Here is a 22,337-nt window from a genome sequence, read left to right as displayed (position 1 = left end):
CATCTGTGCCGCTGCAATGACATTTCATTCACTAATTTCATTTCCTATTTCTTTTGACTTGCGAACACCTATTCTGAGTCTGGCTCAGCCTGCAGTTTGTGGCAGATGGATTCTCCTTATTTTTTATTAGGCAATGAGGGCTAGGTGTGGGGAGGCCATTTTATTTCCTTTCTGATCTTAACTTTAAATGTAGTTGCATGCAAGTATTTTTCCATCTGTTACCTGATCTTCTTCCTCAGAGGATCCAGAAATTACTGGAACTATTTCACCTTGCAAAAAAACCCTCTTGCTTTAAGAAAGAGTACGGAGACTGCTAAGGTTTTTTCCCTGTGGAAATTGAAAAGATTTAATCAGGTAAAATACATTGACTGGTTTCTAATTTTTAAAATCCCATTTTTAGACTCCCAAGAAACTTTTTTGTACTTTCCAAAACTGTCTTAATAAATCAATAAATAATTACTGATCCAGTTACCAAGAATTAAAGTAATAAATTGCTTAATAAATAATAAAGTATTACACGAACTTGCTTTTTCTTTTCTCCCTCTATATGCAGAGTGACTTCTGGGGTATTTATTTCTTCAATGACAAGTTACATTTCCTTTGCATTCTCTGAACAGCTTTAAACATTTTATTTTATATTTGATCCCACTAGGGCATCCTGAGACAAAAACCTGAGACCAAGGTTTAAAAAGTGTGTGTTTCTCACTGTGTCTGGAGAGAGATCAGGCAGAATTGCATACATTGCCTCCCCTCTGACAATCATTCTCCACATCGCTCAGCAGCATTCCAAGGTCCTTTTCTGGCATTGCTGAGGAGAACATATTACAGTTTTCTCCATCATTTATCAGGAGCTGGTACTATTTCAGGGTATCTAAAGGATGTCCATTCTGATGTGCTTCAAATTGATTCTTACGTTAGTGGATGCAAGAGAGGCTATCGATAGATTATTTTAAAATTGGAATTATCTGTAATCCACTGCTCTAACCAAGTTAGAAATTCTGCTTTTCTCTGCACTTTGTGAAACAGACAAGGACACGCTCTGTGGCTTTGTGCCAGTGACAGTACTGTTCCTCCTCTAAATAAAACCTTTTTTCCCTCTCTGATTTTACCGGAGTAAGCAAGAGAATAACGACAGGAGCTCTGGCTCACTACCTAAGGAGATATCTCTTGACAAACATCCATTTCCCAGGTGAATGACTTTATATTCTACCACTTCTATCTTGCAGTAGCCTCTATGAACTTTCCATCTTCCACATGCTCTCCAGTAGCTACCAAATTACCCACCTGCTTCTTTGATGTGTCACAGTATTTCTCAGCTTTTTTCAGCCAGGGCATCAGATGCTGCAGTGTGCATCAGCTTTCAATTCTGTGATCTTCTGCTCAAGTTTTTGATTTTCACCTTCATCTGTTTCTTAATCTGTATGTTGAATTTTTCACATCCTCTTTCAAGGCCTCATTTTGCTCTGCTATAGCAGTAGTTAGTATATGTCAAACCCTGAGCAACTGCAGCTGTGCTCTATTCTTGTCAATATTCTGTTAAAAACAAACAAAAAAAAAGATTTAGAAATTTCCAGCACCTGCTTCAAACACATTCTGATCCATTTGTATACCACTCCTTTTGAGGGATTCAAAGCCAGGTGCCGCTAAATAATTACCTGTGCATCTTCCCTGAATACCTGGTGTCCCATATCTCTTACCTACTGCTCCCAGTAATTCTAATCCATGTTTTCAAGATTGGTAACAGCCTAATCTGCAAACTGGCTGCAAATAACTTTGTGCTTATCCCTCTGGGATCATCAGCTTCTTGACCTCCTTGAATCTTCATATGCTAACTTTATAAACTCTCAAAATCCCTTCCTATTTCTGGAATACTAACTTCTAACTTTAACTCATTTTATGTCACTGTAGTTCCCTTTAGTTTTGGTCGATTGTGATACCTTGAACCGCACAAGCTTTTCTACCAAAATATATTAGTAGTATTTTCCATTGTAAGTAGTTCTCACTCAGTGGCCAAAGTTAGCCTCTGTACTTTCACTGTACACCATTTCCTCTCACTTGTTACAGTTGTGTTCAGATTTATTGATTTTTGTACTTAAATGGTCTCTCTATTGCATTGCCCAGTGGCCTGTGAAGTCTCCCCCAGCAAAGAAGGATTTCCAGCTGTTTGCAACTGTTGTAAAGAGCCACTAACAAAAAGATTCCAAGAATCCAGCACTGTCTGGAAAAGAAACACTTGTCTCAAGTAAAGAGACTTCTCCCAGGAAGTAAACCACAGGCAATACACTATGGTCAATGGAAAAGCAGAGTGCTTCATCTATAGTTTAGCAGAAGTTGACTAACCCTCTAAGGATCTGCTAAATTCAGCCTGAGGTCATCATGACACTGGGAAGGTACCTTCTGAACTTGTTCCTGATGAGTGAGAATGGATGGATGGATGGATGGATGGATGGATGCTACTTGATGGGGAAGGTCTCCTCACAGACAATGACATAGGCAAAGCAGAGACGTTTAATGCCTTCTTCACCTCTGTCTTCAACACTGATGATGGGCTTCGGGACCCAGGGTGCCCTGAGCTGGAGGACCATGACGGCGGGAATGACAAACTCCCAACCGCCCCTGAACATGTGCAGGATTTGCTGCTCCACCCGGATCCATACAAGTCCATGGGTCCGGATGGGATTCATCCTAGGGTGCTTAAAGAGCTGGCTGACGTCATCGCGGGACCTCTCTCAATTATTTTTCAACAATCTTGGGAATCTGGAGAGGTCCCAGTGGACTGGAAGCTGGCAAATGTTGTGCCAATTTTCAAGAAGGGTAAGAAAGAAGACCCTAGCAATTACAGGCCTGTCAGTCTCACATCAGTGCCTGGTAAAATTATGGAGAGGATGATCCTTGAGGTTATTGAAGCGCACCTGGGGGACAATTCAGTCATTGGTCCCAGCCAACATGGGTTCATGAGGGGTAGGTCCTGCCTAACAAATTTGATTTCCTCTTATGATAAGATCACCCATCTAGTCGATCAAGGGAAATGTGATCTTTTTGGACTTCAGCAAAGCTTTTGACACTGTTTCCCATAGGATCCTACTGGACAAGATGTCCAGCATACAACTTAACAAAAACATCATACGATGGGTGAGCAATTGGCTGACGGGCAGGGCTCAAAAGGTTGTGGTAAATGGGGCCACATCTGGCTGGCGGATGGTCACTAGTGGGGTCCCTCAAGGCTCCATTTTAGGGTCAGTCCTCTTCAATGTTTTTATAAATGATTTGGATGTAGGACTAGAAGGTGTTTTGAGCAAATTTGCCAACGACACCAAACTTGAAGGAGTTGTGGACTCAGATGAGGGTGGAAAGGCCTTGCAGAGAGATCTGGACAGATTGGAGAGCTGGGCGAACACCAACCACATGAAGTTTAACAAAAGCAAGTGCCGGGTCCTGCACCTGGGATGGGGCAACCCTGGCTATACATACAGACTGGGCGATGAGATGCTGGAGAGCAGCCCCGCAGAGAGGGATCTGGGGGTTGTGGTTGACAGCAAGTTGCATATGAGCCAGCAGCGTGCCCTGGCAGCCAGGAGGGCCAACCATATCCTGGGGTGCATCAAGCACAGCATCGCTAGTCTGTTGAGGGAAGCGACTGTTCCACTCTACTCTGCGCTGGTGAGGCCTCACATCGAGTACTGTGTGCACTTCTGGGCACCACATTACAAAAAGGACATTAAACTGTTGGAGAGTGTCCAGAGAAGGGCGACGAAGATGGTGAAGGGCCTAGAGGGCCCTTGAGGAGCGGCTGAGGTCACTTGGCCTGTTCAGCCTGGAGAAGAGGAGGCAGAGGGGGGACCTCATCGCAGTCTACAACTTCCTCGTGAGGGGGAGTGGAGGGGCAGGTGACCTATTCTCCTGGTTATCACCAGTGATAGGACCCGCGGGAACGGTGTTAAGCTGAGGCAGGGGAAGTTTAGGCTGGACATCAGGAAGAGGTTCTTCACCGAGAGGGTGGTTGCACACTGGAACAGGCTCCCCAGTGAAGTAGTCACTGCACCAACCCTGTCTGAATTTAAGAAGAGATTGGACAGTGCACTTAGTCACATGATCTAAACTTTTGGGTAGACCTGTGTGGTGCTAGGAGTTGGACTTGATGATCCTTATGGGTCCCTTCCAACTCGGGATATTCTATGGTTCTATGATTCTATGAAATGGCACGTAGGAATAAGCACGGAAGATAATAGGAAAAGCAAGTATCAAGAAGGCGGTGGAAAAGAATAGCGTGCTACTGAGAGGGAGCGTATCCTGTTGTGTCCCCTGAAAACTCCTTTTCCTCTGAACTCTATTTCTTTCCTCTCCCTCAGTTTATTATCCCTTCCGGCACTGGTGCTCCAGTTCTGCTCCCTGACTGATCCTGTCTCTGTTGTGACACTAACATTCTGCCTGCTGCTCTAAGCCCATCTTCTCTCTGAGATGTAAGGCCCTTTTCTCCTTTCCCTATATTACCTTAATTGCCTAAAAGACACTCTATCTCTCATCAGCACTTCCAAGCCCATTACATTTCTCATTCTTTCTTCAGGTCTTTCTCCTAAATAAAGGTCTTCCTTTGATAAACACAAATATGCCTCTTTCCAACCCAGACCAAGACATATACTCTTTCTCATTGTTGCCTGACCACTACTTTTATGCAAGCCACTCCAGTTTCAGTTTTTATGCCTTAAAATGACTTCGCCTTCTTCCATTTCTTGAGTACTTCATTTTCTTACCCAATCATCCCACTCATACTTCCCCTCCCACACACTTCCTCTCCTCTTCCAAACCCAGCCCATGATTCTCCTTCCTACGGGTCCCTTTCTCCCCTCTTCTCTGAGATCTGCCAGCTCTCAACAGTTTTTCTGCCAAATGTTTTTCTCTCTTCACCAAAACCCTAATTCTACCTGCAAATCTCATCTTGCTAGAGCTCACTGGGCCCTTGCTCAGTCACACTCAGCTTTCTTCAAGGTTTTTTGCTGGTATGAGGCCAGCCAGGACATTTATAGTAGCTCATATAAAGAAGCTTCCACTTCATAAATCTCAAAATGATGTTGACAAAGGCTTTTCAAAGGATAAGTGAGTCACTGTTTCTCTGGCACTATTTTATCCCTACCTGCTCTAGGACAGCTGGATCAGCTCATTTGACAAACATAAGAAACCACAGAGAGGATTTGCCTCAGTGGCACCAACAGCAAGCAGTAACGTACAACCAACAGATAAAGAAGATACTACAATAGTAATATCAGTTCAATATGGCATTTTGCAGCCCTTTTTCTTTTGTTCTAGAAACCCCATACATTCTAATAGCATTGAATGTTTCATGTGTTTTCATTTTCTCGATTTGTCTCTAAGCCCCTCCTGCCAAACTGTAAACTTTGCACTCCAACAAACCACATTAAATTGATTAATAAAAGATTATTCTGCTTAAATTTATATATTGCCACAACATTTTAAAAGGATCCTGCACAAATTTAGTCAACATACTCTGAATTTTATGGTAGGACAAAGATAACAAGCAAATAGACACCAGCAACTGGAGGCAGTAAGCCAGTATAAACTATAAAGGATGTTTGGAGGACTCTGTGTCTGTATTCAAAAGAAAAGGGATTCACAACTCAAAGAAAAGAAAAATCTGACTAAAATAATCCTAGTCCAGTGAATTAAAACACATTACTTCTTTATACTGACCTAATAGTATTCACTTATTTTTTCCATTCAACCTAGAGGTTAAATGCAGTTGTGCTGTGTGTGTGTACAAATACATGTATTACCTGTCTGAAGTGACAGAGCAGAATCTGGTGCCCACAGCACTTAACACTAGCAATTACTAGTCAGAAACAGGATGATTACTGAATTTGCATCCAAGCTGAAATAGGATCAATAATTTCAGACTTGCATACCGCAGGGGAAGCTTGCTAGACTGCAAGAAAAATGTCTTATGTGACTAGTGCAGAAAATTGAATTTGCCAATCCAGAGGTAAACTCAAGTAAACTCAAATCAAGGTAACAGGCCAGGAACAGGGCTACCAGACCTCTATTCTGACATTTCCTAGGGCCAAAATAGCACAATTCAGGAGGCAAGGGATATTTAGTAACCCTGGACACATCTCCTTTCCCAAGAAAAGTAACTTAGCACCATCTTGGGTTTACCTAGTTTTGGACAGTGCTCTTGCTGTTAACGATTTCTGGTCACACAGCGGTAATACCAGTGACAAGGATTGTTTCAAGGGGAAATTCATTCTCTTCCAATGTCTGCCACTGGAGGGTGCCTCTTCCCTGAGTCCCCGTCGTGTTTTTCTTTGACTCCTCTAATCTCTCCCCAGCCAGGAGCTCTTCCAGTTTCTCTGAAGCTCTGCTGATTCAGAGTAGCAATGCAGATGGAGGAACGTCTCCCTAGGGAGAAGAGCCAGCTCCCAGTTTGGAAACAGGGGTAATTTTCAGATGTCCTTCTTTTTCCCCCAGGACGAATGGGCATCCATTCTGACCCTTCCTCCTCCCTCTGAGAATATTGTGGCTTTTTTTTTTTTTTTTCTGTGTCAGAAAATAAACTTTAGTAAATAAATACAATCAATTTAATCCTTGTCCTGGATGAGTCTTCTTGCAAAACACAGCAAACTGCTGCCTCTCCAGGAGTGAAATCTATCATAAACTTGTATTTCGAGTAATACTCTAAATATTAATTCTACTATGGTTTGTTTTGTGTGTGTGTGTTGAAGCTTTTGTTATTGTTGTTGTTTATAAAAGGAGCAAAACACCCTTGAGATTTTGGAAGAAATATGACATCATTTTGTACATTTTTTTTTTCCCCAAACATCTTTTCCACAGACACCCACCCAAACATTAGACCTACCAATTAGAACAGTGTTAAAATTCAGCAATATCTGTTTGGAGAAAAATTATATTCAAAGTGCTGTTGCACATGAAGTTATAGCTGTCTTTCTTTCTTCTTCTTTTTTTTTCTTTTCTTTTTCTTTTTCCCCCATTTAGGTGATTCTCCAGCTTTCCTTCTTTCTTTCCCCCCCCACTGCCAAGGCAAGTTGTGCTCATAAATGAACATCCCAAAGATCCTAATGTGGGTCTCTGTGCTGAGTCTTGCTTCAAAACTAGGGACTCCTCCCATAAAAGATAATTACAGCTGAGGCTTCTTTTTTTACCCAACTCAAAACCACAAGTATGAGGAAATACAGGTATGCCAGCACCACTCCTCCATCTCATACATCTCCATGTAACACATCTGGAAGGTATTGAACAGATCCAGCCAAACCAAATCTACAAAGGCAATTTTTTTGTCACAGGTCCCAGAGGATTTGCTTTCTGCATAGTCTGAGCTTTGCATCAGTTACAGGCCTTGCCGGAGAGGAGAGGAGAGGAGAGGAGAGGAGAGGAGAGGAGAGGAGAGGAGAGGAGAGGAGAGGAGAGGAGAGGAGAGGAGAGGAGAGGAGAGGAGAGGAGAGGAGAGGAGAGGGAAAAACGGAAGGGAAAGGGGAAAGGTGGAAGGGAGAAGGGAAAGGGAAAAGGAAAAAAAATCCCCTACAGCTACTTATGTTATCAACTCAGTCAAATGGCTTTGGGTTTCTAAGGGCTTGGAGAAAAGGGTCTTGGCATTGTATTAGTCAACGAGGAGTCAGAGGTGGCTCAGTGACTTGCCACCTCTCCCTTCAGCACTGAGCTGGACCCGGCTGAGGAAGAGGTGACGGACCTTTCCTTCAGCGCCTGAGCCCTCTGGTGGCTGCTGGACCTTTGCAGGAAAAAGGGTCTGGGGCACATCTTGCCCATGTCAGCCACAGAAGAAGAGCACAGCTGGACACAAAACCCTGGATGATATATATCTGCAGTGATGGGCCAGGAGGAAAGCACCTGGCAGATTGCAAGCTCTGCGAGCATTTTGAATGGAGGTAGAAGTCTGCAGGAGAGGAGTATACTTGATCTGGGAGCTGCAGGAGGGCAAGAAACTTAGAAATCCTTGATGCTACGGTCACTTTACAGAGTACAATGTATGGTTAAGAGGAAATATATCTTTAGTGACTTATAAATACATATGTCACCTATTTAAAATAATGCAAATTGCTAGGACTGAGCCAAATAGTTGCCCTGCTTTTTGATTTTGCTTGGTCTGGGTGACACAAGCAGGAACCGTTTTTATGTCTCTTCCCTCTATCAAATTCTAGCTTCCTTTTCTCCTGATTTACCATTTTTTCCAGTCACTGGTGAACAGCAGGCTTGCATTTACAGAGGGGACAAAGGAGGTTTTAGGCACCTCCTCATTGCAGTCCCATTGCCTGGCCCCACACAACAGTGCTGGGAGTCCAGGCCCTCCAGAATATTTTGGTGACAACCAAATGGTGGTGAGTGATAGGCACAAGGAGTCAGAAAGAGGCTGTGATACCTCCTAAGAGCCAGGAAGCCTGAGTCCTCGTCAGCAGCCCTCCCACACCCTGCCCAGGCTCACTGCTGACTCCTGCTCTCCTCCCTCAGGTGGAGTATATCAGTGGTATACGAACAGTATATGAACAGTGGAGCTGCTGTTATACTTCAGGAATGGCAGCAACAGCAGGTGAACCGTTTCCCCTGGTCTAAACTCTTCAAAACCAAACTCCTCACTTACTCTGTAAGGTTTCCAGTTGCATAAACCTGGAGCACAATTGAAGTCAAAGCTGTGTAAAAATCCCACTGCCCAGCTCCATACTCAGCTCCTCACCAGGACCAAATGAAGGGGCATGTCTTAAAGCATCAGGAAAAGCCCATTACAGTGCTGAAGGGATCTTTGAATGAGTATCAGTGGTGATTAAGAGGGGACAAAACAAAGTTATGCCTTACCTGTGACAGTGCCTTTCATATCTGCCAGGCTGCAAGGAAGCATCCAGTTTTTCCAAATATTCCCATGCATTGGTTGCGGGCACATCTGGATGTCTCACACAGAACCTCCCAACCTCTACAAGCTTTTCGTCTGCAGGCAGTGGAAATATCCCAAACACACCAAGCCCCCATACCACACTGTGGGCCTAAGGGACAGACAGAATAATAGCACAATGGGGTCAAAATTCAGACTGCAGGCTAGCCCTCCCCCTGTTTTCCTGACAAAGGTGGTTGATGTATCTCAGGAAGTCCAGCTTTTGGTTCAGCTTTATTTTGGTCTCTCCTCTGTGACTTACATGAGGGTAAGACTTGCCTGTCTTTCTGCAGAGATCCCAATATTTTGGGGAAACTGTTGCTGATGGTTCAGATAGGTTCCTTGTCATGCACTACAGGGCGGACTGCACTTCCATTCAGGCTTGCAGGAAGTCAAGTACCAGTATTGTCTAAAACAGCCATCGTCTTTCCACTAACCAGTGAAATATACCTTCTTGACAGCACTTCCTCTGCAAGTCTTTCCATCTCTTGCCCACAAATCCTGCTAGAAAGAAGATAACATCCATACACTTCATTTTTTAAGTACTGGTAGTCTTCTTGTTACATTTACGAATGCATACCCCACCCCAGATCAAATGTCACAAGATGTAATTCTCTACCTGAACTATACGTACGGCTGAGCCTGGTTTCTGTAAGGGGCTTACCCAAGCCCAGTTCTTCTTCTGAGGTGGCACCACAACCTTGTCCAGTTGCACACCCAACTCTCTCAGCAATTTTATTCATTGACAGGACTTCAGTGCAGGTGCTTACAAATTGCTTCTTCAAGACCTGAGGACTGTCACTGGGGCTGGCAAAGGCAGGTAAGCACATTGCTGTGGTGGGTGAAAAAACACCAAGGAACTCTTTCCCTAACCCTCAGGAGCCCAACTCTCATCTTAGAGATAGCAACCACAGCTAAGCCTTGTGTAGTATTGACAGTGCAATAAATTGCTGCTACTGCACTACTCTCCTTTAAAATTTATCCACAGGTGTTCCATTAAAGTGCACTGGAGAGAAAGACTTGACAGCTGATGGAGTGGGAGTCTGAGGCAGCACAAACAGACTACCAAATGTTTTATCTTCAGCTCGTGGCTCGTAATTCAACTGAACTCTGACATGATAAAAAATAATTGCTGTCCGATGCTTGCTATGAACAGGTGTGGAAGGAGGTGGTGGTCCCCACACCGCCGTCCGAGCTATGAAATCCAGCACCAATTGTTATAAATTACCCTTTTAGCCAGAAAGAATTAGTTTATTGAGTAAGCGATCAGCAAGCAAAACAGCGCTGGGCGGCCTGGGAAGGCGTACCCTCATAAACCTTTTAGTTGGAGCCTAATCAGATGGGGAGATCACTGTCTGGTACAGCAAATAATCACCGCCGGAGGCCCTAGTTTTAAAGTTGCTCTGTGTGACCTTGTGACATGGGGCAAAAATGCAAACATATGCTCTGGTCAACTGAGCTTCTATATGTGCCCAAGCTTTAACCCAGGAAGACCGCATTGTAACGATCCACATGAATACTTTTGTGCCTATTGGGGTTGTGAAACTATTGCTACAGACTGGACTCCTGGAGCTGGAGCAGACAAGTATGTGAAGGTGGGGTACGGGCCACCAGGATGTAACCGTAATTGCAGGTTCATATACATCAATGTAACCCATCCGGAAGACCAAAGGTGGACCCTAGGACTACATTGGGGAATTAGGTTGCATGAATCCGGAGCGGATAGAGGGGGGATACTACATATAAGGAGAGAAGAAATTAAGACCCCCAACAGGTGGGGCCAAACCAAGAACTATCAGGAAGTGTTTTGACAAAAGCCTCTGAAATGCAAACTACAAATAGCCCTAAGCTACTAGAGGCCATTAACAAATCAGTGGACCGAAAATATGACCATAATGAAGGGATGACTGAGAATAGCATGTGGAAAATCATGGATGCTAGTTATTTCTTACTAAATCAAACAAATCCCAACATCCCTAAACCTCGTTGGTTATGCTTTGATATAAGGCCTCCATATTATGACGCTATTGGGGATCTGGGAGAAGCCACCCGTTCACATCACCCCAACCCTCCACAATGCAATTGGGGAAAAGATGTAGGAATAACATTGACGGAAGTAACTGGGAATGGAAGATGTGTAGGTACAATCCCTAGGGAGAAGCTCCATCTATGCAGCAGTATAGAGAAGGTTACACCAGGAAGTAGAGAAAGGTGGTTAATACCTGCAAACAATGCTAGATGGGTATGCTCATCGATAGGTGTTACTCCTTGTTTATCACTTGAACTCTTTAATGTATCCCAAGATTTCTGTATACAAGTGATAATTGTACCAAGAATTCTATACCATTCTGAAGACTATGTATATACACAGCACACAGTAACAGAAAACCACTTAACAAAAAGAGAACCAATCACGGCTATAACATTGGCAACGTTAATAATTTTGGGAGGTACCGGGGTGGGCACTGGAGTTGCCTCTCTGGTCAGACAGAGTCAGGAGTTCACCTCCCTACGTGTGGCCGTAGATGAGGACTTAACTCGAATTGAACAGTCAATCACTTCCCTAGAAAAATCGGTACGATCACTATCAGAGGTTGTTTTACAAAATCGTAGAGGATTAGATCTGGTGTATTTACAACATGGTGGATTATGTGCCGCCTTGAAAGAAGAATGCTGTGTATATGCAGACCATACTGGAGTAGTGAGGGATACAATGATGAAGCTTAGAGAAGGATTAGAGAAAAGAAAATGAGAATATGAGGCTAAACAGAATTGGTACGAATCTTGGTTTAATCATTCACCCTGGCTTACAACGTTACTGTCGACAATAGCGGGACCCTTGTTGTTACTAATATTGAGCCTAACTTTTGGACCATGTATTCTTAATCGTGTAATTGCGATTGTAAAAAACCGTTTAGAGGCAGCACATTTGATGCATATTAGTGCCAAATGCGAATCCATGACCACGAATGAAGATGCTGAATCTCTAACACTCAGCAGACTGGCATACCAGGAATTAATGAACAAAATAACTAACTAGAAGAAAAAGGAGGGATTGTGGTGTATGAGGCATGTTTGTTCATTATTTCCCATGGGTATTGTGGAGTATGAGGCATGTTTGTTCATTATTTCCCATAGCTATATTAAGAAGGAACAAAGGGAGTCGCCAGGTGGCTGTAAGGACCTTGAGGCTCCCTGCCTGTTGCTGTCTGGGGCGGGTAGTTGAGAGAACTTTGTGTAAATACTATAACTGCAAAATTTGATAACCCACCTGTCCTATCTGAAGACAAAACAGCATGACCGGCTACAGAGGGAAAACATCACGTACCACGCGGAGGAAGACTACGGCCTTCATCCGTGCGACCACCAGAGGGACCAGAGACGACCCCCTAGCAACAGTCGACGCAGCCGCAGTAGCAGGAAGGGGGGCTACGTAACCCCAGAAGAACTGGGTGATATAAGGACTGTGAAAACGGGGGGGGGGTGTGGGCCGTTTGGAGGAGCATGGACTCCCAGGCCGCCCAGCACTGTTTTGCTTGTTGATCGCTTACTCAATAAACTAATTCTTTCTGGCTAAAAGAGTAATTTATAACACCGATGACAGCTAGCGGTCTCAATGGAGAACACTGCAGAAAAATGTAAATCAAAGAGATTTAGAACTCTGATTCTAATTGGGAATTAAGGCAGGAAGGCAAAGCAGCTCAATTTAAATAGCAGGCTTTAATCCTGCATTGAATATGCACTCTGTACTTACTCCATAAACCAAAATTGAACTGCATCAGTGAATAACCACTGAAGACAGCCCAGGTAACTTCTGTGTAAAATTTACTTTTCACTTATCTTTCAATATGCAGAAAGATATAATACAAGGATGCAAATGCTCACGTAACCTAAAATGTATGCATTCAGATTTTTACTGATAAAACTTTATAATCTTATAAAAATGACATTTCTTACTTACCGAGCTATTAAATACTTTGCTCCTGATTTGCTTTGGATGGCAGGTGGACTTTTCTATTTCATAAAGGTAGTAATGCAAAACTATGTTGAATATACTGAAAAAAGAAGAAAAATGGTAAATTTATCCTTAAAATGTACTGTATTTAGAATTGTTTTATTACTAAGAAATCTGGGGTAGGTGAACAGGAGTCTAAAGATTTTCAAACTGTTTGATAACACCTCATACCTAGTTTGTAAGCACAGGGTCAAAGAATCAAACAGGTATTCCTGCTTTTTAAACTTCCAGGCATTTTGTTTATTATTATTTAATTATACTTTGGAGCAAACTACCTTGAAATAAACACAGTAACATGAACAAACCAGTCTTTGAGAAGTTAGGGCTATAAAAAGCTATTTTATCAGCAAACTATTTTATCAGCTGTTTGTTCAGCAAACTCTGGCCCCAGTCATTCTGTGAAGAGATTCCCACAGTTTCAGCAATTTCATCTTACACTTATGTAGCAAAAATGCGTTGCTTTATTGATTGTTTTCAGCACATTACTTTAATATAGTAGCTATAGGCATTGAATTTGTATTTGAAATGCAATTTTGACTAGATTCGGTTTTTAATTTTTTTTGGTTTTAATAAAATCTGATTTAACTTGTGACTATTTTTGTCTACAATCCCTGAAGTACAAACATTGAGATGCCTTGGAAAAAGAAATCTCACGTGGTGGGGCTCAATCCTGGGAAAGCATCTATCAATCTTCCAAATGGATCTGTTTCTTACTTGCTGCTTCATTAAAGCAGAATATTTTCTTACAAAGAAATAGAGTCTGCACTGAATGACAAAAACACTGGTCTGTGAAATTTGTGCTATACTTGACTTGGAATGATCTGAGAAAAAGAAATAAAACAAGCTGTTATGAATGAGGTAAAGCACAGATGTTACTTTGCATTTTACAGATCTCAATACTATTCAAACTCACTGTTTGCATCCACAAAACGTTGTCCAGAAATTCTGCTTTCTCCCAGTCTGGATAGAAGTAAATTCAGGTGCTACAAAATGGAATTATTCTTCTGCCAGCTCTGCTCCAGGCTCCCATTTGGTTGGCATTTATTTGCTGGGCTCTCTACAACAGCAAGATGAACAACTTGGTTCTATTTCTGCATCTGCACAAGTCCACTGAACACCTTCCTCCAATAACTCCCCTCCTCTGTGCTGATGGGAGCAATTTTATCGCATCTTCAGTCAACAGGTGTCCCTCCAGCTTCTCTTTTCCCTCTGGCTTTGATGGGTTAGTGGTGCAGTTTCTCCAAGAGGGTCAGTCCTACGTGGAATTCAGGTGGACAAGTACCAATTGCCAAACAGTTCAACAGACTCACCGTTGCTTTGTGCTTCATTCAAAGATGTGGCACACTTCAATGTGGTTGCCCTCTGTACTCTTTTGCACAAATAGCAATCTACACGAGACTTAAGTTATGAAGACTGTTTGCTTCAGTCTGAATGAAATGATCAGTCAAAAAGAAAATAGCTGCAAGACATCGCTTAAAACAATCTTGTTCCCTGACATGAATGGCTAAAAGCAGACAGGCAGATGAAATCGTGATTATTTAATGTGGTAAGAATCAGCAGGATATGTTCCCAGGATAGTCTGAGATGTTGGCATATCTTAGTTTATGTCCTGAATTTCCAAAAGATCAGAGCTGCATTGATAACGAGACATTACACTGCCAGTAATAACTACCTGACTATGATTTACTGCGGTTTTCTGCCTAATAAACAATCTTTAATGTATTCAGTGACCACAGCATTGTGAGTGACATCTTATTATAAGCTGTTGCAAAATGAATATCAATGCACAAGAAATCTTTTCAGCTACATATGCAGAGGTTACATCAACCTTGCGGTGTATTTTACTGATGTTACTAAGCGTAAAGCTAAAATATTCATTATACATTATTATAATGATTTAGCTTTCCCTGTTTTATCTTTTCCCCATATGCCTCTGCTATAACAACTCCTCACACTCCATACCAACTGTTCACTGCTTTGTACCAGGGCTGGCAACTTAAATCTGTATAAAATGCACTTGAAGAGAATAAATAGGTCTACACATGATGGAGTAAGAAAATAGTCAGGCTTGTACTCAGTACTCTGTAGTATTCATGATGCTAGAGATCAAGCTCTAGTTTAAATTTTAATTGCAAAACTCAGATGCTTACACAATGTCATAGTTAGAGTGTAAGGCTTGCCTCTGATAGAGCAGCATGGCCATCAAAATTCATGTAGTCACGAAAGGCACTGCTTCTTCCCTCAGAAGATGACTTTAGTAAAACAGTTAAAAAGAGAAGGTACAAACCCTGCTGTGTAAATGGTGATAAGCAGAAGTCAAAGTGACAGTGATCAGCCCAATCCCATGCTGAGTCCAGAGCAAACCACATGGAAATATCCAAATTCTCCACTTCAGGCTTTCCAAACCCAGAAGACAAGCCATTACGACTTGAAACTTTCTGGTAGGAACTTAGCATGCACAAAAAGAGGACATGATGTCCTGGTGAAACTCTGCTCGCTGCTCCTGGCTGGGTTTCCACCATTCCCCGTTTTCACGGTGAGGTGTAGCTCCTGCCCACAGCCCCAGAAAGTGGAGGTGGTGCTTTGCCTTCGCCTTCATCTCGCCTCCTTTCCCAGAGCTGAGTCGTGCCATGGGCTGGCAAGGAGGAGCACCTTCAGATGGCTGCTAAAAGGGACGTGGCTCTGCTAAAATGCAAGAGAAAGCAAGGTACATGTGAGGAAGGTCTGTATGAAGAACGGACAAAGGGCTGGGAGCCTTTCTGTATGAGGCTGTATGCCTTTCTCTGTGACTGATGTCAACCATCTACGTGGACACTTACACTCATTCAAAGCACCTCTGGTAGGACATCAAGGAGGAGATCAAGAGCTTGGGATATGGAACTGAGTCCCTGAGGCCAGTCCTCTGTGACAGCTCACCAGGTATGGAATAATTGCTGAAGGTGACTTATTGAGAGTAAAGGTATGTCCAGATCTTAAAAGAAGGTACAGCATTGAAGAGAATTCCAGGGTGAGATGCAGCAGATATGCAAGGAATCTGTTCCATGATAGTCCCCTCGGCAACATAGCCTGCAACCTTAGGTATTGGTGACACCAGGGAGCTTGGTGTGCTGACTCCAAGAGAAATAGCACGGAGGGTGGGAAAGAGTGAAGACACCACAGCCAGGCTCTGCTATCACCACAGGGATGGGGAACTTGATGGTATCATGGGACTGATAAACTGCACAGCCAGCCCTGAGGTGGCAGTTTTCTCATTTTTGTCAAAATCATGTCCTCTGGGTGAACTTTGCTCGTTATAATCTCATTATAATGCCAAAACACACCTCCAGCCAAAAGGCTACCTGCCTCCAAGGTGTGACCACCCCTCACTGAGTGAGCATGTGCTCTGAATTTCTCTGATCAAAAACAAAAACATGAAAACAAAACTTTAAACAAAAGCATGAAAATTTTATACCAATCATAACAAAGACAGGTGTGACTAGAGTCGCTCAAGCTCCACCTAAAAGTAAGAAAATAGTATAAAAATGGCTCAAGAGAAGACAAATGGCACATTAGGGAAGATACTATTGCAGACAAGTCGGGAGGACATTGCTGGCTTCTGGGATTTGTCAATGGGCTGAACCTCTCTTCACCCCTGTAGGGATGCCTATCAATTGAGATTGGTTATGCTGAGTGCTTCCCTGGGAAACCTAATGTTTTCTATAGAGTTGTTTCATAAGTTAACTCATTTGCAGATGGCTGTATTAGTTACATTCTTGGTATTTGCACGTGCTTTGCAGACAGTGTATTTTTCACCGGCAATCCAAAAGAAGCTGTACTCCTGTTGCTTCAACAAACTGCACCAGCCATTAATCTAGTAGTCTGAAGGTGTATTGTGCTATTTGTGCATCTGTGATTGTGGTAATTCAACATATTGAATATGACTGGACTTGTAGTGCCGAACTGGACATCACTCAGAACCTAAGCCCAGCTGCCCCAGCCCCTCTGATATCTGAGGACAAGCTGGAATGCAAGGGGGGTTTAGTTCTTGCCAGACTTCTTTACCCTTTAATGCAACACGATGTAGTAGGTAGATGCCCAGTACAGAAGGATCCACGACACACCCCCTGTGCAAGCCCTTACTCACTTCAAAATGCAACAAGAACCTCCCAATACGTGACAACAAACATCGCACCAGACACGACAGCAACTCCCAAGAGATGATGACCTACCAGCCAAGGAAAGCAGGCTTGCCTGCAAGAGAAATTTGAGCTCATGAGTCTTGTCTGTCCTCCTTTCTCTTATTTTATTTCAAAAACCCTCCTGCTCCTCCTCAGTACAGGAAAAGGTGCCTCCACAAGAAGAAAACATTAGCGCAGAGCAGGCAAATTACAGTGGGGCTTTTTACCCATCAGAAATCAATGGATCACCTACAGAGAGGTGCACTTAGTGGGGTTTAGGTCCTTGAAATTATTTTCATCAGAAAATTACAGTTTTAATTGCACTTAAGACATTTCATCCATAAGCACCAGAAAAAAAAAGGTTATTTATGTTGTCAGAGTTACTGTCCATCAAGAAATGTAATGCCCCCTACTCTATTTTTTCCTTTTTGCTCTTTCTTTCTTCCTTGATGTGGGAGTGCTGGTGAAGTGTCAACCAAGAGTCACAACTTGGTCTCTTGGCTCCTCTCTCTACACTAGAATCCATCCCTCTAGCTGCTGGCCAGATTTTTGAATACAAAAGCCATGATGTCAGAAGATAATAAGAAAAGGCTTTCCATGTGAAGCATTGGAAGAAACGTACTGCCTTCGATGGTTTCTCACACTGGAAGGACTGCAGAGCACATACTGCACAGAAGAACTCAACAGACTTGACCATCTCAGGGCTGTCTGCAGCTGTAGCCCTGTAGCCCATAATGCTATGCACCAGAGAAAAAAAGTAGGGATATTTGCAGAGCACATGCCTCTTGTGGCAAGTTCACTGGTACAGAATAGAAAAAAAAAAAAAAAACAAAAAAAACATCTAAGCATACTGCTTGAGCTACACAAAAATTCATTATTTTCCTGCGAAAAACACTTTTGCATCAGAGAAGCTCTTTGGAGCTCTTCACTTCTCTGATAAGTGAAATCAAGGACATTCCAAAATGATTCATGAGTGTGTAGCCTGGCTACAGCTGACAATAGGGTGACTGTGCCTTGACAGGCTAGGAAGACAGGCTGAAAGATGAGCTCCTAATGAAATCAAGCTCAAAAGCAAAAGTAGAGAAAGCTCTAACACCTGATAATTTAATATAGAAAAACTTACACTGTAACTCCATATGGAAGTGCTCTGGTGCACAATGATGTAATAAAATGGGTATCTGTAGCAAAACATATATGAGCAATGGTCTCATGAGCACACAGAGGTGAGGGTACAACAGCAGGACATGGCATTACAAGGGAAGCAAATGTATTTACACAGCAGGTTTGCAGCAGAGGGGGATTGCACTATGCAAAGCAAAAAAGCATGCCCAGCAAGAGGGAAGATACACATGAAAAACTACATATAAATGAATCCTGCCCAAATGCCCTGCATCTAGACTAACAGAGAAGCTCAGCGCGTAGAGCACAGAAACAGTGACACAGATGGCTTGGGTCTGTTGGGTTTCTACCATAGGACAAAATAAGGTAAAGTCAGTGATAAGGCATTTGTAACTCAAATCTTAACAGGTCCTGAAGAAATTGCCTTAACATTCAAAATCTGGATGCAAACAGACTTCATCAGAGTGAAAGGAAAAGTCTAAACATTCACACTATGTGAACAAGACTTAGGTATTTATACATTCCTCATAAGCAAAAATGCTATGTTGAAATGCAGGTACAGTCAAAGACAGGAAAATGTCAGAATCTAGACCTTTTTTATAATAAATGTGTATTTTGCACCAGTACTATAAAGAAAAGTCTTTTTAAATTAAAAAAAAAAAAAAAAGGAAGAAGAAAATGTGTCCTCATTCATGTAAAATGTTACTGAATCTTTGCATAAAGGAGACATTTCAACTTACAGCACAATGGTATATTTTTGAAAGGGCAAAGGAGTCATTGGTGTTAGATCAAAAAGAATAATACAGGTGCAATTTGGTCAGGGGGACAGAGGAGGAGAGAGAGAGAGATGCAAGCATCTCCTTAGGAACTACGCAAAAGCATACTGCTGCCTACCCAGCCTAGGCCATCAGCGTTAAATCCTTACACCAAACACATTCCTCGAGCAAACAGACAGACACTGCCACATCACAAAAGACAAACAGTTTAGCTGCTTTCACAGTCACAGGCTTTCTCTCAGGAACTCATCAAGGTGACATGCAAAGCAAAATGTAAAACCAAACTCTGTTGGTGTGCCGCTTCCTAAATTTCGGGCAGAGACTCTCTGAATTAGAGAAAAAAAATAATAGTTCACCCACTGCTTCTCACTAATACAGAACTATCCCTGGTATATTTATTTGCTTCTGGACTTTTAGAAGTCCCAAGTGATAGATTACTCACAAAGCAACATTATTCCTGACAATGAGATCTGCTGTGCTTTTCTCAACTTCCTGCTAATGTTTAACCTAACATTTTAGAATTAATTTTACTTATCTGTTGCTTGAGTAACACCTACGCACTAAGCACCAGAAAGCCCTAATTCAGTGAATTATTTGTTCATTACATTCAGGCAATCTGGCTGTTTTAGAGACAAGTTACTGTGTTCTTTGTAAGGTAACCTTTATTAGGGAAAGCAGTGACTCACTGGACAGCAGGCAGGATGGCATGACACACTACGTATGGCAGACAGTAATGTCAGTAGGCAGACTGTGACATTGGCAGCAGTGACAAAACCAAAGTCAGCTCACACTAAATGTGATCTAGGATGCCTTGAGTATGAAGTTTTAGATAAGCTTTTTGAAGTAGTAACGAATACTAAATAAATTATTTTCATTAGACCAAGACACATTTAATTGAAAGACCTAGAAGGTGTATCTGTAAGCTATTATTTTAAGCTCTTGATTACGGCACTTTGGACTTTAATTATTGTTTTGAAGTTTCCCTCCTCATTTATCTGCACATGGCTGGACCCCAGTAAGGTGTGCTTCTTGTCCAAACGTGGAAGACAAGCACTAGGCACTGAGCTCTGCTAGCTGTAACACAGGCAGAGTTCCCACAGCTTCACAAGCATCGCTACACGACAGCCCCATGACTCCTGAGCCTTATGTTGAAGGGTGGTCAAGGTGAGAAAAAAGCTATTGATTTTAACCAGCTTGGGCCAGCAGGAAAGCAAAAGCCACTATTTGGAAGCTGTGTTTTGGCTCCCTTTGCTGCCCAACTGGTAAATGTAAATAGGGGAAAGCTACTATTGATACTGGCAGGTTGAGGTGGCGGGCTAGGAGCCAACCAGGCACTTTGGGCTGACCCGTGGGTACGTCTGCCTGGCCTCACATCACTGAGAAGCAGCACACATCTGTTCAGATGAAATTACACCACAGGCCAGCCCTTTGTAGTACGCGAGGTAGCTCACCCAGAGTTGGCTCAGGGATTTTGTGCAGTATCACGCTGCACTGCATGGACACCTCCTGTCTTCCCACTGCAAGAGTTGGTTCTTCTGAGTTACAGCTCACCTTTGCACTGATTATAATACCTGTGCCGCATCCCTTCTGTGAACAAACATACAAATGGGTCTGTCAACAGAGTCGTGTAACATCATTTAATCAAGCTTCTACAGATATGTTTACAGCCCTTAAAGCTAACCAAGTATCTCACTTTCTTTGTCAAAAGTCTGGAGTTATTTTGCTGGAGATGCTTAGCTTCCTGGTGTTACACGCTACTCCTATTGCACAGAACATACCAAGTACTCTGAGGAGCAGTGAATATACTGCATGAAGCACATTAGCACACAGTTCTGAGAGTCCTACTGCAGACACCGTGACGGAGTCAGGCTCCCAGCCTGGACTGCCTTTGGTGGGTCACTCACCAGCAAATTGTGAGGGGGCCCAAGGCCCCAGACCATGCTGCCAACCTGAAGGGACCAAACATCTTGAGTGAGAGCTGAAAGTATCTGTACAGTTCAGTCTCTGCAACCCTGGCCCTTATGCAGACTGCTGAAGGGCCTGCAACCCCCAACATGCTTTCTGTAACAGCATTGCAGTTTTACGCAGACGCCATACATACTATCCGCCTTAAAACAGCCAGTTTTGACATACTAGGACAATTTTAAATGTAGCTCTGTTCTGCACAGAGCTACATTGCCTTCCCCCTTGCCTTCCCTCTTCCTTGTCTGCTGATCTGCTCTGGGGCTCCTGCCAACAACCTCCTCGTAAATAATGCCATCTCAAGCAGCCCCTGCAGTGTCCCCCAACCCTCTTCGCCTCCCCCCATCCCACCTCCCATGCAGCTATACTGCTGCTGATAGACCTCAGCAATCACAGGCATGCCGGACCCTGCCCCCAGTCCACGTGCTCTCATAAACACTTGATCTAAAAATCACACCTTTCTTTCTCTCTTGACCAGACTTTCCTGTGCTGCTTAGTGAGACCTCATATTATAGCTTATTTGCTCTTTGGAAATTTTCCATTTGCCTTAACTGTCTGAAAACCCATTTGGATCAAACCATCTCTTCTGCGTTTCAGCTAACGTGTTGTTCAGGTCACAGGTGTTGACGTTAGTGACTCCACGTCTCTCATCTGCCAGTGGCAAGCTCTGGCCCTAACGCAGGCTTCCTCCTTCACATAGGAAGCATCTTTCAACAGAGCACTTTCTGTAACAACTCCGTAACATCAAGTAGAGTTAACAAAGCGTACCTGAACAGACTTCCTAGAGCGTGCTGCAGGATCAGAGACATTTCCAACAGAAACAGCAGAAAGCCAGATACAAAGAATGTGATACATGAACCTTCCCATCGCATACCTCATACTTACCTTTTCATACTCCTATAAGCTGGCTGACTTCAGATTGTGCCACATACTATCTGAGAAACTCTTCTGATAGTGTTTCTACTACTATCAAGCTATTTATTGAACCGCAAGGAAACCCCTTTCAAAACCCATTTCAGATTATACTTATGAAACTCCAAAAGGTCACTCAAATGCACCAGTTTTTGAATAGGAAACTGCAAGTGTCCACCTGGGATTTAAATTTTCCTGCCCTTATGGGCAGGAGTCAGACCGGGACTGGACAGGCAGGAATTTTGTGGGAGGGATCACAAGTTGAGCTAAGGTCACCAACCCCAGGATGCTTGTATTCAAAACTTTGAAACAGGAGAGGGAGACAGCTGGGGGTTTTAGAAGAGGATCACAGCGTGGTAAGTCGCTGGCAGGACTTCACAGGGCTTGAGGAGTGAAAGGAAGGAAAAGAACCGGTTCAGGCAGAGACATTTTCAGCAGTGGGACAATGGGAAATGCTAATGAAGGACAACGGGAACTAAAAGGAACGA

At 43.0% G+C, this 22,337-nt stretch overlaps 1 long non-coding RNA gene across 2 annotated transcripts in view; it reads right to left on the bottom strand.

The window, feature by feature from the left end:
- LOC310893955 overlaps window positions 1-17,765 on the bottom strand; it is a 29,384-nt gene extending 11,619 nt beyond the window's left edge. Inside the window, exons 1-6 of one of the 2 annotated variants that reach the window (XR_014579428.1) lie at window positions 13,837-17,765; window positions 12,870-12,963; window positions 8,836-9,412; window positions 1,285-1,533; window positions 707-808; window positions 223-327 (exon numbers count right to left, since the gene is read on the bottom strand). This is a non-coding gene — a long non-coding RNA (uncharacterized lncRNA). Of the gene's footprint in view, window positions 1-222; window positions 328-706; window positions 809-1,284; window positions 1,534-8,835; window positions 9,413-9,527; window positions 9,694-12,869; window positions 12,964-13,836 lie in introns of those variants that run through there. The other variant, XR_014579429.1, reaches the window with a different exon arrangement.
- Between the last annotated feature and the right edge of the window lie 4,572 nt (window positions 17,766-22,337).

Source organism: Anser anser (genome assembly GCF_964211835.1).
Source record: "Anser anser genome assembly, chromosome: 2".
In the NCBI taxonomy this organism is placed as follows: domain Eukaryota; kingdom Metazoa; phylum Chordata; class Aves; order Anseriformes; family Anatidae; genus Anser; species Anser anser.
The sequence above is the reverse complement of the archived record's forward strand: the minus strand, read 5'-3'. Positions and strand labels throughout refer to the sequence as shown.